We start from the raw sequence: 18,185 nt of genomic DNA, 5'->3' as shown, positions 1-18,185 counted from the left end.
CCCTCTCACATGTGACTTTTATTTCTATCCCATTTGATTTTAACTTTGCCTAACAGCATTACTGATATTTCATAAAGTCAATGTTTGTTTAGATTAACCTACATATTTATCTTGTTTCAGGTCAGTACTCCTTCATTTCAGATGTCCATTTTGGATTACTTCCTTTCTGTTTGAAAACTTTAGAATTTCTTGGCTCTACTAGTGGCAAACTCTTAAGTTTTTGGGTGTTCAGAAAGACGCGTATATTTTACCCTTGTGCTTGGAAGTTGTTTTCTCTGGTAATCTAAGTCTAGGTTGACAGTTATTTTCTCTAAGCACATTTATTTGTTGTCTGGGTTTCATTCCTGCTACTGAGAAGCCAGCTTTCAGTCTCACTGCTATTCCTATGTAGGGTATTTGTCTTTTTAAAAATTTTCCTGACTGTTCTTAAAGCCTTCTCTTTGTCTCTGGTGTGCTTTTTCATTACATTGTTATAGTAGTACAGATTTTAAAAAAAAATTATTTATTCTGTTCTGGATTCACTGAGTGTCCTGAATCAGCAGAATGGTATCCTTCAAAATTTTTGGAAAAATCTCAGTAATTATTTTTTTCAAAAATTTTCTTTCCCATTCTATCTTTTCTCATATTCTGGAGAACTCTTATGTTCAGAAACTTCTCTGTGTTTTCCATGTCTCTTAAATTCATTTTTATATTTTTTATTTCTTTGTCTCTGTGTGCATCATACACACACAAATAATAGTGATATATTTAGAGAAAGAAAGATATATATGCATATAATGTGTAATCAACTATTTAATTGTCATCAGCTTTAAAATTTCAATTAGTATATTTTTTATTTCTGTAAATTCCATCTGGTCATTTTTATAACTTATTTCCTATTTATGTTGTTGGTTCTGCCTTTTGTTCTTAATATTTATTTTATGTTCCTATTTTTTATGTCTGACTATTTTATACTTCATGTTTTAAAATATATTTTAAAATATATTAGACATATCTGTGTTGATACAAACTCTTTGATGGCAGGGGGTTTTGATTATTTTACTCATGCTGAGTTTTCAGAGCATAGAAGAGTGCTAAATAGAAGACACTTGGTAATTCTTTGTTGGGTAAATTAATGATAAAATATACTCTGTCTGATATTTCTAACAGTGAAGTATTTGTGTGTCTGACTTCCTGCCTGCTTTCTCTTGATTCTTGTTCATGGTGCTTTGTTTACAGGTAAGTTTTGTTATTCTTGATTTAAGCTCATTTTCCTTAGAACTTTATTTATGAAATGTGTCGTCCTCTCCAGAGGACATGTGTTTATCTTTGCCAGCTTCTTGGATGCACTACCAATTTGGACCAACTTTAAATTAAATTATTGACTTCGTGTTTCTTAGGCTACCTAGGTGGTATGAATTCAGGTTGCAAAATCTGCATGTAGGAAGTTTTTCTTTGTTTCCTTTTCCCCTTCTCTTCCCATCATCAAAGTTCAAGGCAGACAATTTCATTACTAGTGGTTTTGGGAAGACATATTTTCAGTCTACCTATAGATTGAAAGTTAATTCTCTAGATCAGCACTGTTCAACAGAAATGTAATGTGAGCCATATGTTCATAATATAAACTATTCAAGTAGCCACATTAAAAAGTAAAATGAAATAGAGAAAATTAATTTTAGTCATATATTTTATTTAAGGTTATTTTAATGGTCATCAATATACAAAATATTAAGGAGATTTTTACATTCTTTTCTCATACTAAGTCTTTAAAATGTGTTGTTTTACACTTAGAACAAATATCAATTCATACACTAAATTTTTCTTAAAAGACTTCATCTGTGTTTATGTTTTAAAAAATTTACAATTGAAAAGTAGATTTGAATACATGTTTCCCAACATGGCTGTAAGTTTTCAAATAACTGAACTGAGTATCAACTTTTAAATTAAAATTAATTAAAATTAAGTACAATTGAAAATACAATTCCTCAGTCTCACTAGACAGACTCAATAGCCACAGTGGCTAAGAGTCACTGTATTGGATAACATTGCTCTAGGGTCTGAGTTTATGGGGGCTTCTTGGGTTAAACTTCTATATCTTGGGCAGGCCCTACTTTTTCCCTTGTGTGCCCTGACTACTATGTCATTGATAACCAAATTTCAAGGGCAACCATGTATGACAAATGCCCCTGTGGAATATTTGCATTCACTGTCCCTCAGTCCCATTAATATTCATTTTTCCTTTAGGGAGGGGGTTTAACCATTTCAAACTTCTTTTTTTGCCAGGTTATTAATATATTTTGTCATATTTTTAATGCACTATCCTACATTAAAAATTTTTTTTCAGTGGGAGAGTCAGTTATAGTATCTTGTCTTCAATTCAGCCTGAAAAGGAAATCCATTTGAGTCATTTGATCCTGGAAGAAAATACAGAAATGATTATTCTTCAAAAACACTCAATTGTAGCCTCTCAAATAATCTAGAGCTTAAGGGGAAAAAAGTGATTTAAATAATAAAAATGAAAAAGGACATGCCATTTAAATGGGCTATTTCACCCCAAAGTTTACTATTAGTAAAATGTTATAGTTCTCCTTTTATTATTAAGGTTAATAATGGATATCCTATTCGCTGCTCTTGAAATATTGAACAAGTGGGAAATTGCAGATGTTTCAAAATAAAAATAGCATCCACCCTGAAAGGTTTATTTACTCCCTTTGAGAAATAGTACGGAGGCTGTCTTAAGGGCAAATTTGGTAGATTTTATGTTTCATGGAAGTAATAAATGTGATTGAGGATAAGTTTCTTATAATTTCTCTTATAGCTCTTGAACTGGTTGCAATTGCTGTTTATGTTTTAATGCTAACATTCTTTTTATTCTCCTACCCACAACTCTTCTCTATTTGTGACACAGGTGCACACAGAGACTTGGAAATGTGTTTTAAAATGAAGTTAGTTGTCTTTTTATCAAAATGGAAAAAAGTTGACAGTTTCATTATAAAACTGTATGCTACATAAAATGTACAATGCCTTAGCAATTGAACAGCCACTTTTCTTAATAAATACGTGGAGCTTTTATATATTGAAAAACTAGGACTACAGTATCATAAAGCATTGACAACTAATTTATTTGCCTAACATACAAGTTGGTAGCATAAAACACTGATGTCTATCGTAGAAGTATCCAGTTTCTTGGTCAGTTTGTACCATTTATTTATACCATCAAAGAATTGTTCCATGAGGTAGATTTACATTAGGTAATTCATTAGTTTAGCAATGATTTATTGAGCAACTACTATAGGCAAGGCATAGCTTTGTAAGAGATACGTAAATGAAAAATATGTTTTTGTCCTTATGGAGAAAAGTGAAAATGTGCATTTTAAGTTATGATTTCCTAAACACAAGAAAAGCCATAAACATTTTTTAATAACTTGAATGTATACCGTGAAATTTTCTTTTTATTTTCTTCAATATTTGGGTATCTTTAAACTTAATGTCCAGATTCTTCTCATCTACTAATGCCATATGCAACGTGGTTTCTGCCATGTCTCCTGATTTTCTCTTCCTGCGTCTTAGCGCAAAACATTTTCTTTTCTTTAAACTTCTATAGCCGTGTACCCATGTTTCTCATGGGCTGTGTTTTTTATTTTGCTTTATCTTTTATTTATCTGTGTGGTTCTTTAATTTTCTTAGTAGCTTTTGAAGATCTTAAAGTCAGAATCCATCCTCAGCCCTTGGCATCATGACTTATTGATAAGAGGTATTCCAACACTGAGAAAATGAAAAAGCAAAAGAAACCTATTCTATATATTTTCCCTTATATGTAGGCAAATAATATTGCTCTTTAAGTTGAATAGTAAAAATTAGCTTATCTAGCATTTTTAGCAGCAGAAAAATTGTAGAAGTTGGCATTTCTGATATCACCCAATACCAACCTTCAATCCAGTAATAAGTAGGCTTAGGGAAGCTAGAAGTAAATATATAAGCAATTGTCATCAGAGAACTATTATTTAATGTTTCTGTAGTTCTTCGTTAAAATGGTTAGGACAATACCCCATAGAAAATTTAAAAATAGTCACAATATGTATATTTACAACACTGTCCTTTTATTCACTGAATGATTTCAAAGAAGTAAGAAAAGGAGAATTGCTTAGAAAAGGAAAGCGATTTGAGACAACACAAATTAATCTTGGTTAAAAGCTAACACTATTTTACTTTGATAAAGTGGCTTTTAATAACATCTAACTTTTTTCTGATTGATTGGTGTTTAATTAAGAATGCTGCTTTTGTTACAGTTTCAAAAGACACTGAAACTCAATACTTATATAATGATTCAATTTGTAAACCCTATGGATAGAATACGAATAAAATAGTTTAAATAATTTTAGGAATTTGGAGCATCAAAATATACATAGCTGTGAATTAATTTAATGTAAATAACACATATTTGTATTTTCAAAACTGGCATTTATGAAAAGCTTGTTCTTAAATTTAGACCCTGGCTAAATTGTACTTTTCATCAAATTGGTAGTCTCATTCTTACATTGTCATTATTTCATCTAAAACTTCCTCCTTCTAGCCATAAAAATATAATCTAAAATCAGAAGATGTACTTTGTATTTGCATATTCAAATTGCCTAATATTTATCAAGTTTAAGAAATATTGTACAAACACTTTAGTTTTGCTTTAAGCAATTTGTCATTGCAAAAGCCATTTTTCTCTCATTATTGGAAGGTATGTTCCAGTAATGTAATTACTAAGCTTTTCAAAATATTCATTGGGAGGAGGAAACATTTACGTGTTGCTGGTAATAGACCTATTCTTCAAAATGCCAGAGGAAGTTGTACTATCTGATGGACATTTTACTAAAAAGGAGAGTGGAATGGTAATAAAAGTGCATTTTTCTCTCCATCCTGGATTCAAGTTTTCTCAGTCTTCCCACTTAAAATCTCAAGGGAAGCACTTGGATAATCCTTGTTTCTATGAGCCTTCACATTGTTTAACTTTGCATGCTGATGCAAATGTTTTGCCCAAGAGTGTTTCAACTCTTGGGTATCACAACTTTGTATCAGATTAAGGAGTTCAGTGTGAATTTTGGAATTTTAGGGTATATCTCACATGGTTATGGGAAAGGTTCAAGGTCTGTATGCCAACTGAAATAGGCAGCCAGTTTCCAAGTCATTGCAGAGGAAAATATGTTGGTAGGAGTGGCTTTTGGTTTCAGTCAGATCTCTGCTAAATTTTATCTAAATATTTCTCCAGAGTTCTATATTTATCAGAGTAGATAGATGTTAATTGAATATGTTTGGGAAGGAAATTGACCTAAGACTAAAAACTAATATAAACATCAGTCTTCCAAAATTGCTTTTCATCAATAATTAATGTTGATCAATAACATCATTAACTGCTATTTTTCAGGACCATAAAACATAAAAAAGGAGTTTTTCAATGTGGTGTTCTTTGTAGCATTTTCAGTAACTATGGCATAAAAACAATGTGTAATTTATTCTTCTCTTTTTTATTCTTTTTTTTTTTTTTTAAGGAAAATTAGCCTTGAGCTAACATCTGCCACCAATCCTCCTGTTTTTGCTGAGGAAGACTGGCCCTGAGCTAACATCCATGCCCATCTTCCTCAACTTTATATTTGGGACACCTACCACAGCATGGCTTGCCAAGCAGTGCCATGTCCGCACCTGGCATCCGAACCAGGGACTCCCCGGCCGCCGAAGCAGAACGTGCAAACTTAACTGCTGCGTCACCAGGCCGGCCCATATTCTTATTCTTTTTAAAATATAAATATTACTTGTTGAAATATTCATTGAATACACACATTGAAGATGAAAAATAGTTTAATAACTTGAAAGAAAACTAAGTGAATAAGATTTTTTTAAAAAGATCATAATTTCTCCCTTTTTGAATGAATAGCCTATCATCCATATTGAACAAAAAAAGGCTTATTTCTTTATCAACAAGACAACTTTAATCTTGCAAACAATCACATTTGTTCTGCCATGGTACCTTTCAACACTGAAACAATTTTGGAAATCTTATTTCCAAACTCCTTATTTTTGACCTTGGCCTAACAAAAGTTTCCACAGATAGTAGTATGGAAATTGACTTTATTTATTGCTTAACCAAATGCACACATAGGGCTCATTAAAAATAACAGAAGCTCTCTATTTGATTTTTCTTTTACATTATTTTTAAAAATTTAGTTTTATTCATTAAAAAAAAAGGCGAGGGGGGCTGGTCTGGTGACCGAGTGGTTAAGTTCTCACTCTCTGCTCCGGGGGTCTGGGGTTTGCAGGTTTGGATCCTGAGTGTGGACCTAGTACCACTTGTCAAGCCATGCTGTGGAGGCATCCCACATAAAATAGAGAAAGATTGGCAACAGATGTTAGCTCAGGGCTAATCTTCCTCACAATAAAAAAAAAAAAGAAAGGTGAGGGACAGTAAATGAATTTATTAGCTATGAAAGCTTGGTTTCACTGTTACTTGCCATAATAATATTCTCCTTTATTCCATAGGTGAATATATAATTTAACTTTCTGAAATATTATCTCTATCTCTAATTTAATTAAATGTTTCTGTATACTACCTATTATGAATTACTTTTCTGTGTTACAATAACTAGCATTAAATATTCTGCTAATAAGATATAAAGAGTTTTATAAACTTGAAGTAGATTTCTTTTTTATTTTTATATGTAATTAGAAGGAATCTTGTGAAGTGTTGGTACTTAATAAATGATTTTTATAAATAAAGTGTATTTCAGAAAGACTAAAATATTTATTTGGTAATTAAAGTCACATTTCAATTTGATGAAACTAAAATTTGTTGTCTAGAACACTATGTATTGGCATAATATCTTCTCAAATTAGCCTACCTAGCACTCACCTTAGCAGGGATTATTCTGTGTGTGTGTGTGTGTGTGTGTGTGTTTTAAAGATTGGCACCTGAGCTAACAACTGTTGCCAATCTTTTTTTTTCCTACTTTTTCTCCCCAAATTTTAGTTGTGGGTCCTTCTAGTTGTGGCATGTTGGACACCACCGCCTCAGCATGTCCTGGTGGGCGGTGCCGTGTCCGCACCCAGGATTCAAACCGGTGAAACCCCGGGCCTCCCAAGTGGAGCTCGCCAACTTAACCTCTTAGCCATGGGCCGGCTCCTCTGTGTGGTCTTTTGTCTTTCAATATATCTTCTTCTTGATTTCTTGATGCAGTCCTACTTATTTATTTTTAGAGCTGAATCAAAGACTTGGGGATGTTGGATTTAGAAAAAACAATAGAAACCGAATATGTCAGCATTATGATTAAGTTTCACGGTGGCCTTTACCAGAGAATTCTCCTCCTGTTCTTTTAGTCTACAGAAAAGCAGCTACACATATTCTTGTTCAGAACAGCATTTGCAAGGACGTTGATGCCAAATTCTCTTCTTTTCTAGATTAAAATTTCCCCAAATCCCAGCCCATGTGGCAAGTGAATGAGATTGAGAACAATGGAAAATAGACCTGGAAGGACACAATTCTGCATAAGATCCCATCCTGATTCACTCTTATATTATTGAGAAATTCTAAATTTAAAGAGAAAAAGCAAAACTTTACATAATGCAGTTTGATAACTGATTACTGATTTAGATTGTATAGACCGTGTTTAACTTATCTCCTCCTCTACTTTTTCTTACTTCACACATTAAATATCTGGGGTCTAATTAATTTTTTTTATTGAGATATATTTGACATAGAACGTTATATTAGTTCCAGCTGTACAAAACAATGATTCAATATTTGTATATATTGCAAAATGACCACCACAGTAAGTCTAGTTAGCATCCATCATCACACATATTTATAAATTTTTTTTTCTTGTGTTGAGAAGTTTTAAGGTTCACTCTTTTAGGAACTTTCAAATATACGATACAGTATTATTACCTATAGTCATCGTGCTGCAGGTTACATCCCCATAACTTATTTTATAATTGTAAGTTTGTATCATTTGACCACCTTCACCTATTTTGCCTGCCCCCATCCCCCTCCTTGGCAAACACCAGTCTGTTTTCTGTATCTGTGAGTTCGGTTTCTTTTTTTTTCTTATTAGATTCCATGCATAAGTGACATCATATGGTATTTGTCTTTCTCTGACTTATTTCCATTAGAATAATGCCCTCAAGGTCCACCTATATTTTGCAAATGGCAAGATTTCCATTTTTATGGCTTAATAATATTCCATTTTGTGTGTATATTTATATATACACATATACATATATGTATGTATCTAATATATATGTGTGTACATACCACATTTTCTTTATCCATTCATCCATTGATGGACACAGGTTACTTCTGTGTCTTGGCTATTATTAATAATGCTGCAGTGAACATAGGGGTGCATATATCTTTTCAAGTTAGTGCTTTTATTTTCTTTGGATAAATACCCAGAAGTGGAATTGCTGGATCATATGGTAGTTCTATTTTTAATTTTTTGAGAAACCTCCATACTGTTTTCTATAGTGGCTGCACCAATTTATATTCCCACTAATAGTGCACAAGTCTTCCTTTTTCTCCTCATTCTCACCTACACTTCATTGTCCATGTTTTAATTAGATTGTTTGTATTTTTCCTATGGAGTTGCATGAGTTCCTTATATATTTTGGATATTTACCCCTTATCAGCTATATGTTTTCCAAATATTTTCTCCTATTTCATGGGTTGCCTTTTCATTTTCTTGATCATTTCTTTTGCCATGCAGAAGCTTTTTTCTTTGATGTAGTCCCACTTATTTATTTTTGCTTTTGTCACTTGGGCTGTTGGTGTCATACCCAAAAAATCATGTCCAAGACCAATGTCAAGAGTTTTTGCTCAAAAATTCAACACCTATTTATGGTAAAAATTTTGAGTGAACTAGGAACAGAAAAGAACTTTCTGAATATGATAAGGGGCACTACGAAAACCCACAACAACCATCACACTTAAAGGTGAGATAATGAATGCTTACACTCTAACATGGGTAATGCCACTGTGATTCATTATTTTACTGGGATCCTAGCTAGTATCATATGGCAAAAAAAATTCTAAAAATGGATACAAATGAAAATGGAATAAAATTGTCTTAATTCACAAAAAAACGCTAGAACTAACAAGTGATTGTAGAAAGGTTGAAATATACAAGGTCTATGTAAAATGATATTCCTGTATACAAGCAATGAACAATTAGAAATTAAATAAAAACATTTACAATAACATCAGAAAATGTATGAAAGGTTTAAAGACAAATTAAAGCAAATGTATCCCATACCCATACAATGAAAGCTAGAAAATATTGCAGAGAGAAATTTTATAAAGACCTAAATAAGTAGGATGATATACTGCATTCATGTATTGACTGACTCAATATTGTTAGGATTTCGATTCTTCCCAATTGAGGTATAGTTTCAACACAATTCCAGTCAAAACCATCAGAATTTTCTTTTCTGAAATTATCAAGTTGATTCTGAAATTTAAATGAAAACATAAAGGAGCTTGAATAGCTAAAACAATTTGAAACAAAGTTGGAGGGCTTATACATCAACATGTGAATGGTTAAACAAATTGTGGTTTGCTCAGACAAGGTAACACAAGTCAGCAATTAGATGGAGTTAACTACTCAACATACAAAAAAAAATGAGTGTCTCAAAAACGTTAATGTTAAGTTAATGAAGTCTGACATAAATGAGTACTGTATGATTCCATTTGTATGAAACTCTAAAAAATAGATAGCTAATCTATTGTGACAAAAACTAGATTAATGGTTTTCTGTGGTGGAGACTGGCTTGTAAGTGGCATGATATTGTGGCATGGTCCGAATTGATGGAAATGTAGTTTGCATTGATTGTGGTGGTGTTTATGCAGGTGTAAAAATTTGTCCAAACTCATTGAAATTTATACTTAACATAATGAATTTTATTGTATGTAAATTATACTCAATAAAGGTGATTTTAAAAATAAGATGTTTAAATAACAGGTGAAAATGCCTAGTATTAACATGTGTTGAGCACTTGGTGTGTAAACTATTGCTGTTATATAAGCTTTACATATGTTAACTCATTTATAATTCTCAAAATATCTCAAAACATTTATATATCTCAAACAAAATTTAGGTATTATTATTAAGTTTGTTTTACATGTAGTGAAAGTGAAGAGTAGTTGTGACAACACAGTTTATTTTTAGTTGCCAAATTAATTGCCAAATCCTTCAGTGGCTTATAAAAACCACTTCATTGCAAGATGATAGTGGAAACATCAGTTGAATACAAGGCAATTCTTCCACCAATCTCTTAGGTGATTCTGGGCAAATTACTTAGATTTTCCTGTCTGTAATCACTAAGGTTCCATGCATTTATGAAATTCTCCCATTTTATGGCTGTAACTCTTGGAATATTTATAATTATTTAGTAACAAAATGCTATAAGTGAATTCTATTATGGTGTCCAGGGTCAAAAAAATATCATCCCTAAAAGAGATTAAAAATAGATGAAATAACTAGATATTTCTTTCTCTTTGTTTGTTTGTTAAGGTCTATGGAGATGCTTTGTAATAGGAGAAAAATTTAAAAATGAAGAGAAGACCAAAGAATGAAAAAAACTTATTCAACACCATGTATTTTTTTTTAAAGCTACTTTGATTCTAGGTAATATAAACCAATATAAGCAAGCGTATGCAAGAAAGGGAATTGATCTGAATGGTCCTGGATTATGTCACACCATCTAAGGAAATATTAACAATCAGATCTTATGGAAGATGGAGTCCAGACCAGGTCCTTGAATCTCAGCGGAGGGTTTAATATTCCCTTATTCTAGAGCTCAGCCCTTAATCTCAAATACTAGTCTCTAAAGCAGCCAATTCAAATTATTGAGCGATAATTTGATTGGCCCACTTGAATTATATGTCCACTCTATTCTATTATTTCTGCCTAGAGGGCCATGTTCCCTTTATAAAGGAAGAAAAGTCCTTGCCGTTGATAGGAAACCTCTACCCAACTGGGGTGGGCAGTTCTCAGAGAAAAAAGCCTTGTTATACATCTCGATATGATCTATGTTGACATTACATGTGGGGAAACCATCAAAGCTCTTTTCCTTTCCTTCCACCATGTAATAAATGGATTACAAAGAGGGCAACATACTTTACTTCTTGAATCTGCACCCTTTGCATTGTGACCTTGCAGTTCTCATCAAGAGAGTATTTTTGAATCTGGGCTGGCCTTGTGACTTGTTTTGGCCAAAAGACGTTGGAAGTGATACTATGTTAGTTCTGAGGGCTGGCCTCAAGAGGTCTAACACATTTATTCTTTTTCTTAGATCTCTGTTTATGCCATGTGAAAAAGCCCAAGCTATCCTGCTGTATGCTAAAGACACATTACCCTGACAACCCTGTTGTACAGCCTATAGCCAATAACTGCAATGTGATTGAGGCCTTCTTAGAGCACCAGTTCCCAGCCAACACACCAGCTGCCTGCAGATGCATGAATGAGCCCAGCCAAGATCAGCTGAGTCTGGCTCAGTTGAGCAGAAGCACCTCACTGGCCGTAGACTTATTCGCAATAATAAATGCTCTTTGTTTTAAATCGCTGAGTTTTGGAACAATAGCTAATGGGCATACCCCATTCAACAAATAATTAATTTCCCTCAGTTTTTGTTAATTATTTAATTAGTTTTTATATATAGTGTTAATAGTTTTCCCATTAGGTGTTAGAATGAACCCTTAGTTAATTATAAGAATGCAAAATACCTCCATTTCTCCAAGATTATTTATATTCTGCTAGAAGATAAACAATGGAAATGTTTACTAGTATTTTGTAATATTTTATGACTACTTCAAGTGTTTTGCAAACCCTTCTCTTTTAAATTGATTATGAGGTGTAGTTTATTATCACATAATCATCGTGCTAAGTAACTTGGCATATTTGAATATCTCAGATTGTTTGAACTTTGTCTTTATTAGTGGATTTCTGTAATATGTTTGTTAACTTATGTATAGTGAATTAAATTTCTGTCGTTTATATTTTTAGTTCTTTTCAAATTGCTCATAATGTTAGCTGAAGAGAGTATAATTTAGAATAGAATTATATAGTTTGGTCTGATAGCTAGGTAGGCAGAATAAATAGACGGACAGATAGATAGATAGATAGATAGATAGATGGACAGATAGCTGGGAAAGCACATAGATGCATGCAAACTGCTTAGCACAATGCCTGGCATGTCATTTACCCTCAATAAATATTAATTCGGTATTGTTTTATAAAGTTTGTTATTAATAATTACTATATGCACCATGGGGAAGTATTCATCTTAAAAATAAAACAATTATTGGGCAGTTGCATCATTAAACAGAGTATTTTGAAAATGTCCTATGATATTCCTTACTATGATTTATTTTGTTTTCCTGAACAACTCACATTGTTCGTAAAAGGGGACTCAGCCTCAGAGATTTTTTGCGGCTGCAATGTAGTATATTTTAGTTAAAATATATTTGCTACAAGATACTGTTCAATTGAGGATTTGCAAAGGTGGAGGCAAAATTATAGTTGTCAAAATGGTGATTTTCAATAAGTACTGTAATTAGCATGCACTGCTTCCAGAAATTGTGCTTTTTAGCAATGGGCCATGACTCACTTGTGTTTGCCTATAACCAGTGCATGTTAAAAATAAATGTCCACTTATCCTCAGAATGAAAAGAAAGAAAATTTGGCCTAAATAGCTATATTAATTAAAAGACCTTATCAGACCATATATCCCATATGAAATGTATATTTTGTGTTCTGTGGATAACACAAGTCTCTATTAATGTTTATGCTATGTGCAATTTCAAACCTATCCTGTGCTAGGTTGTGAAAACAGCTGGAGAGCTCCTTCTTTAACCTACTTCTTGAAACACCAGCCAAGAATCCTCTTTGAGCTTTTGGTAAATGTGTGTAATTCTTCTTGAAGCCACATCCCACACCCCTGCCTGCTGTAGAGAAAGCACCACACTTCATCACACACCAGTAGATGTCCAGAGCGAACCCTGTCTGACAATTCTAGCAATTACTCAGGACCCCCACCCCACATCATTTGTGCTCAAGTGCTTTGCAATTGTTCTCAGCAGCTTGGGCTCAGATGCTTATTACTATGCCTGAGCTTTCGATCTGCCTTTAGTTTTCTTTGATTTAGGGAGCCTTCTAGGCTCTCTTCCTGCCTTTTTGGGTCATATCTTTCGTGCTTTTGGATTTGCACCTTCTTTTAATTGTAACACATCAGATTCACTGCACCCAGAGAGTCCTTCCATCTCTAGATCTAGGAAACAAACTGCCCTCTGGGAGACCAGCCTCAAGTCTTCCCGTGACAAGAGATAGGACTGCTTCCAAATGAATACTGGGAATTTAATTTCAGCTTTTCTAAACAACTAACTCTCATCAATTTATGAGTTCCACTATACTTACTTTCCTAATCTTTGAGAAAATGTTGATGCAATGTTTTTTCTTTTTTCTTAAAACATATGTTATTGAAATTTTCATGTCCTTGATTATTCTTTTATGTTGTTAAATACCCAATTTACTGACAATTTTCAAATCCCCAAAAGCAGGAACGCCTGTTTATTTTTTTATCTTCCTGAATACTAGTTAAAACCTGATTGGGTGAGACATCGTAAGCACAGTTTACATTGATTTGATAACATTTCAGAAATTCTGGCATTTGTGAAACACTTGTATTCAGATCAGACTTTCAATAGATATGCCTCATTTGCAAGAAAAATATTTTGCCTTATCAATTTACTGTATATGAATTATCTAGAGGTGATGACATTTAATACAATTAGACAGGATGATTCTTATCAATTTCTTTCAAGGTAGGAGAAAAATCAGTGTCCTATTGAATCCTTCGGAAGCTGTTTTTTTGTGAGTAATTTTTATTGATATTTTAAATACAATGCCACTGAGTGAATCTGGGTACCAAAAGTATGTACTACTTCATTAAGGTTTAGTTTAATTCAGGAAATCAGATTGAATAATAGTATATAGTATGGTTGATTAGCATAATATTTAAAGTAGCCCACTGGATGAGTAGATTCCCATAGACATTTATCTGAGAATCTCTACTTTTGCTCAGAGAGAAGTTGTTTCTGACTGCTGCAGTCAGAATGGAATCTTGTTCCAAAGACATTTGCTTTGCTTTCTCTATTTTCCATACTGTGATTCTAGATTCTCTGCATTCTGCATCATGGCTTTCCAACTAATAATGGAGTTCTGGTCCTCGGTTGCCTCTTTCCAAGAATCCGTTTCTCCAAAGTGCTACCATGGAGAAGCTGATTTTTGCCCTCTTAGAACCAGGCTCGATTCTTTTGGTATCTAACAGATGGGTGTGTTGGATATAGTTTAGCTTCTTGAAGATGGCTGAGCAAATATGTCCCTGGATCTACTTAAGGACCCTTTAATATTAGATTATGATGTTTGAAGAACTAAAGTGATTTTTCAAAGGGTGTTGTTTGACTCCTGAATCCATTTTGGGCTCCCCAATTTTTCTATTTTCAATTTTATTTCTTTATATTAACTTTATATTGATTTCTTTCCAAATTAACAAGGTAACATAAGTTATCTGTAAAAAAAAAGTTAAGCATTGCTGAAACTTGTAAGGTAAAATAGTGAAATTTTAATTCTCTAGGAGAATTCTCTTTAACAGATACTTTTTCTATGCATAAGTTGTGCATATTAAGTGGCATGCTAACATCAAGACTCTTATTGGGATCAAAGTATAAAGGAAACTATTTTTTCTCTCATGGTCCTTTAACTTGCTCAGTGTGATTAGTCTTTTCCTGGATGGAAACTTAGGAAATTCCATGAATTTTGGGTTTATTTTAAGATATAAATATCAGTCTAGATTCAGAATACCCAGTTCCATATAATAGTCAATACTTCAATGTTCATTTAGAGATAGATGTCACACTGCCTCCCTTCAGCTAAGGCTGCAGTGGGGTAAGCCTAGAAAGATCTGGAGAATGGGTGGGATCTTGCTAGCTTATTCTCTCTTTCTCGTGAACATCCTCCACCATTCTTTCCCTCTGGCTTCTGTTACTGATCCCTTATGGATTTGATGCTTGAGATAGGGGAGTTAAGGAGAATGGGAAAAATCATATTTGACAAGCACAGTTGTAAACTAGCTCTATGTAGAAAGAAATATTTTCCCATTATAGGGCACTTGGTGAATTCTTCAGAATCTCTCCATCCCATAGCTGGGTGTTGGGGGATAATTCCTCATTGGTCTCATATTTCTGCACATCTTATGAGCAGAGGCACTGACTGCCTTTGTTCTGGACATATTTTTGTTTCTGGATTTCACATTTGTATAGCAAACAATCTTGGAAGATAGAGATAGTGTCTCTCTAAGAACAAAGGACATTATAAAAATTTGGTTCCTTAAACTCAGGGATCTGTTCAAGGCTGGGTATTTCATAGTAAAATGGATTGCCTTTTCAACTCTCTAACATTATGATTCAATAGAATTGTCATACAGGCACTCAGATGACATAATTACTTCATGCATCATGGTCAGGTACCAAGTTTCTACTAGAAAAACCAGAGTTGTTCTCTGATCAATAGGGCACTTCTGTGCTCCTGAAACCTAGGGCAGAGTTTTTACTTTACATATGGTTATTTAATTATGCCAACGCTGTTTAAGACAACTCTTTCTCTCCTAAATATGACTATTCTTTCTCTGCTGAATTTCCTTTGTAACGTTGTCAAAAATCAATTGACTATGTATGTGTGTGGCTATTTCAGAACTCTGTTCTGTTGATCTGTTTATCTTTACACCAATACCGCACTATACTGATTACTTTCACTATTACTATTTAATGAGTTGTGAAATCGGATAGTGTAAGAAATCCAATTTTGTTCTCCTTTTTCAAAACTGTTTGGACTATTTTTGGTCTTGCACTTCCATTTTAGTATCAGCTTGTCAATTTTAATAAAGAAATCTGCTGATGTTTTTAATTGGAGTTGTGTTGACTTTACAGATCAGTGTGGTAAGAAGTGACAATATTTAGTGTTTGATCCGTGAACACACCATATCCCTCCGCTTATTCAGATCTTCGTTAATTTCACTCAGCAGCATTTTGTACTTTCAGGGAACAGAGCTTGCACATCTTTTGGCAGATTGAGCCATAAGCAGTATATATTTTCAATTCCATTGTAAATAGCATTACTTTTACAATTTCAAATTCTGATTGGTCGTTATTAGAATGAAGAAATACAATTGATTTTTGTATGTTGATCATACATCTGGCAATATTGCTAAATTCCTTTATTAATTCTACAGCTGTTTTTGATTCCACCGGATTTTGTACTTAGATGATCATACGTATGCTAACACAGTTTTACTTCTTCCTTTCCTGTCTTTCCTATCTTTGTTCATCTGTACGTTATATATATTTTTTCTCCTTTTTAAGATTTTCTGGCTTTTTTCTTTCAATAAATTTGATTATTATATACCGTGGTATACTTTTGCTCATATTTTTGTGCTATTTTTAGGTTTGTTGTGTTTCTAGGATCCAGTGGCTTATAGTTGTCATCAAATTTGTAATGTTTTTGGCAATTAGGTTTTCAATTATTTGTCTTCCCCTCATTCCTCTTCTTGGAGATTCCAATTACATCTTTGTTGGTCTGCTTGATATTTTTCTACAGTTTTTTAATTATCTGATTATTTTTAAAGTCTTTTTCCCTTTGTATTTCATTTTGTATAGTTTCTACTGCTTTCTTCAAGTTTGCCAATTATCTTCTGCGTTGTTTTATTTGATGTTAATCCCATCCACTGTATTTTTCACTTTATGCATTGCAGTTTCCATCTCTAGAAGTTCAATTTAGGTATTTTTATTTTTTTCCACATCTTTACTTAATATGTTTAATCTTTCATGCAGCTTCTTAGACATATATAATTCAGTTATAATGTCCTCATCTACTAATTCAATCATTTATGTGATTTTAGGGTCCATTTTGATGGATCGATCTCTCTTTTCATGATTAGTCTTATTTTCCCACTTCTTTGCATGCCTGACAACTTTTTTCTTATTGGATACCAAAAATTGTGAATTTTACCGTGTTGGGAGATGGATATTTTTGTATGCCTATACTTATTCTTGTCCCTTTTTAACTGACCTTGTTAAATGTTATTGCAATTAAGTTACTTGGAAATAGGTTGATTATTTTGGATCTTGCTTTTAATCTGTCATATGGGACCAAAGCACAATTTATTTTGGGACTAATTTTGCCCCACTATTGAGGCAACTTCCTTGTGTATACTCCATTCAGTGCTCCGTGGACTATTTCTACTCTGGCTGCTGAGAATAGGAAATATTGTTGGCCCTGTATGAGTTCCATAGATTTGTCCCATGCATCCTTTTTTGTTGGTTCTTTCCTCAAGTAGATCCATCACATGCATGTACTGATCACTAATAAGCTGGAGACTTGAGGGTAACCCTCTGAAGATCTCCAAAACTTTCGCTCTCTTTGAAGTTCTCTCCTCTTGTATACTCTGACCATGATTTCTAGCCAGTTTTGCTTCCCCAGACTTCCATATTTATTCCCACAATTCAGAGAGATTCAGTTGTCTCTGTTAACCTCTGCCTGATTTTACTGTCCTTGTATCCTGGTCTGTAAATCATCTGCAGGCAGTAAAATGGGCAATTGTAGTGTTCTCATAATTTGTTTCATATCTCTAGAGATCACTGGCTTTTTTTGCTTGCTACCTAAGTTTTAAAAGCCATTGTTTCAATTATTCTGTCTGATATTTTAATTGATTTCTGGCAACAGGGTAAGTCTGGCCCTGGTTACTCCATTTTGGCCAGAAGTAGAAGTCCTTGAGTTTACACTTGGATTCTATGATTGGGTCTTGATAGAGAGCCAACACAGCATCAGCTTGCACCATAGCCCAGATTTGTTCCAAAGCCTTTTCTCACTCTCTGCTCTACTCAAAATGGGCATATTTATGGGCCATCCCATAAATGGGTCAAAACAACATTCCAATGTGCAATATATTCTACCTCAAAAATTGACTCAGCCTACCAAATGCTTTGCCACTTTTATAGTAGTAGGAGACATGCATTCAACAATTTACCTTTTCTTTATTAGGGCTGTCCTGGCGTTCTTCAGTCAAGTAGTTATAAATGCTTCACTATGTCAGGCCCATGAATCTTCATAGTATTTAATCTC

The 18,185-nt window shown here is 33.5% G+C and overlaps 1 long non-coding RNA gene across 2 annotated transcripts in view; it reads left to right on the top strand.

The window, feature by feature from the left end:
- LOC139075120 (uncharacterized) overlaps window positions 1-12,356 on the top strand; it is a 132,180-nt gene extending 119,824 nt beyond the window's left edge. For both annotated transcript variants that reach the window (XR_011525181.1, XR_011525180.1), the window contains 2 exons: window positions 10,524-10,637; window positions 11,305-12,356. This is a non-coding gene — a long non-coding RNA (uncharacterized lncRNA). The remainder of the gene's footprint in view (window positions 1-10,523; window positions 10,638-11,304) is intronic.
- Window positions 12,357-18,185: the final 5,829 nt, after the last annotated feature.

This window comes from Equus przewalskii, chromosome 13, assembly GCF_037783145.1.
Source record: "Equus przewalskii isolate Varuska chromosome 13, EquPr2, whole genome shotgun sequence".
Classification (NCBI taxonomy): domain Eukaryota; kingdom Metazoa; phylum Chordata; class Mammalia; order Perissodactyla; family Equidae; genus Equus; species Equus przewalskii.
The sequence above is the reverse complement of the archived record's forward strand: the minus strand, read 5'-3'. Positions and strand labels throughout refer to the sequence as shown.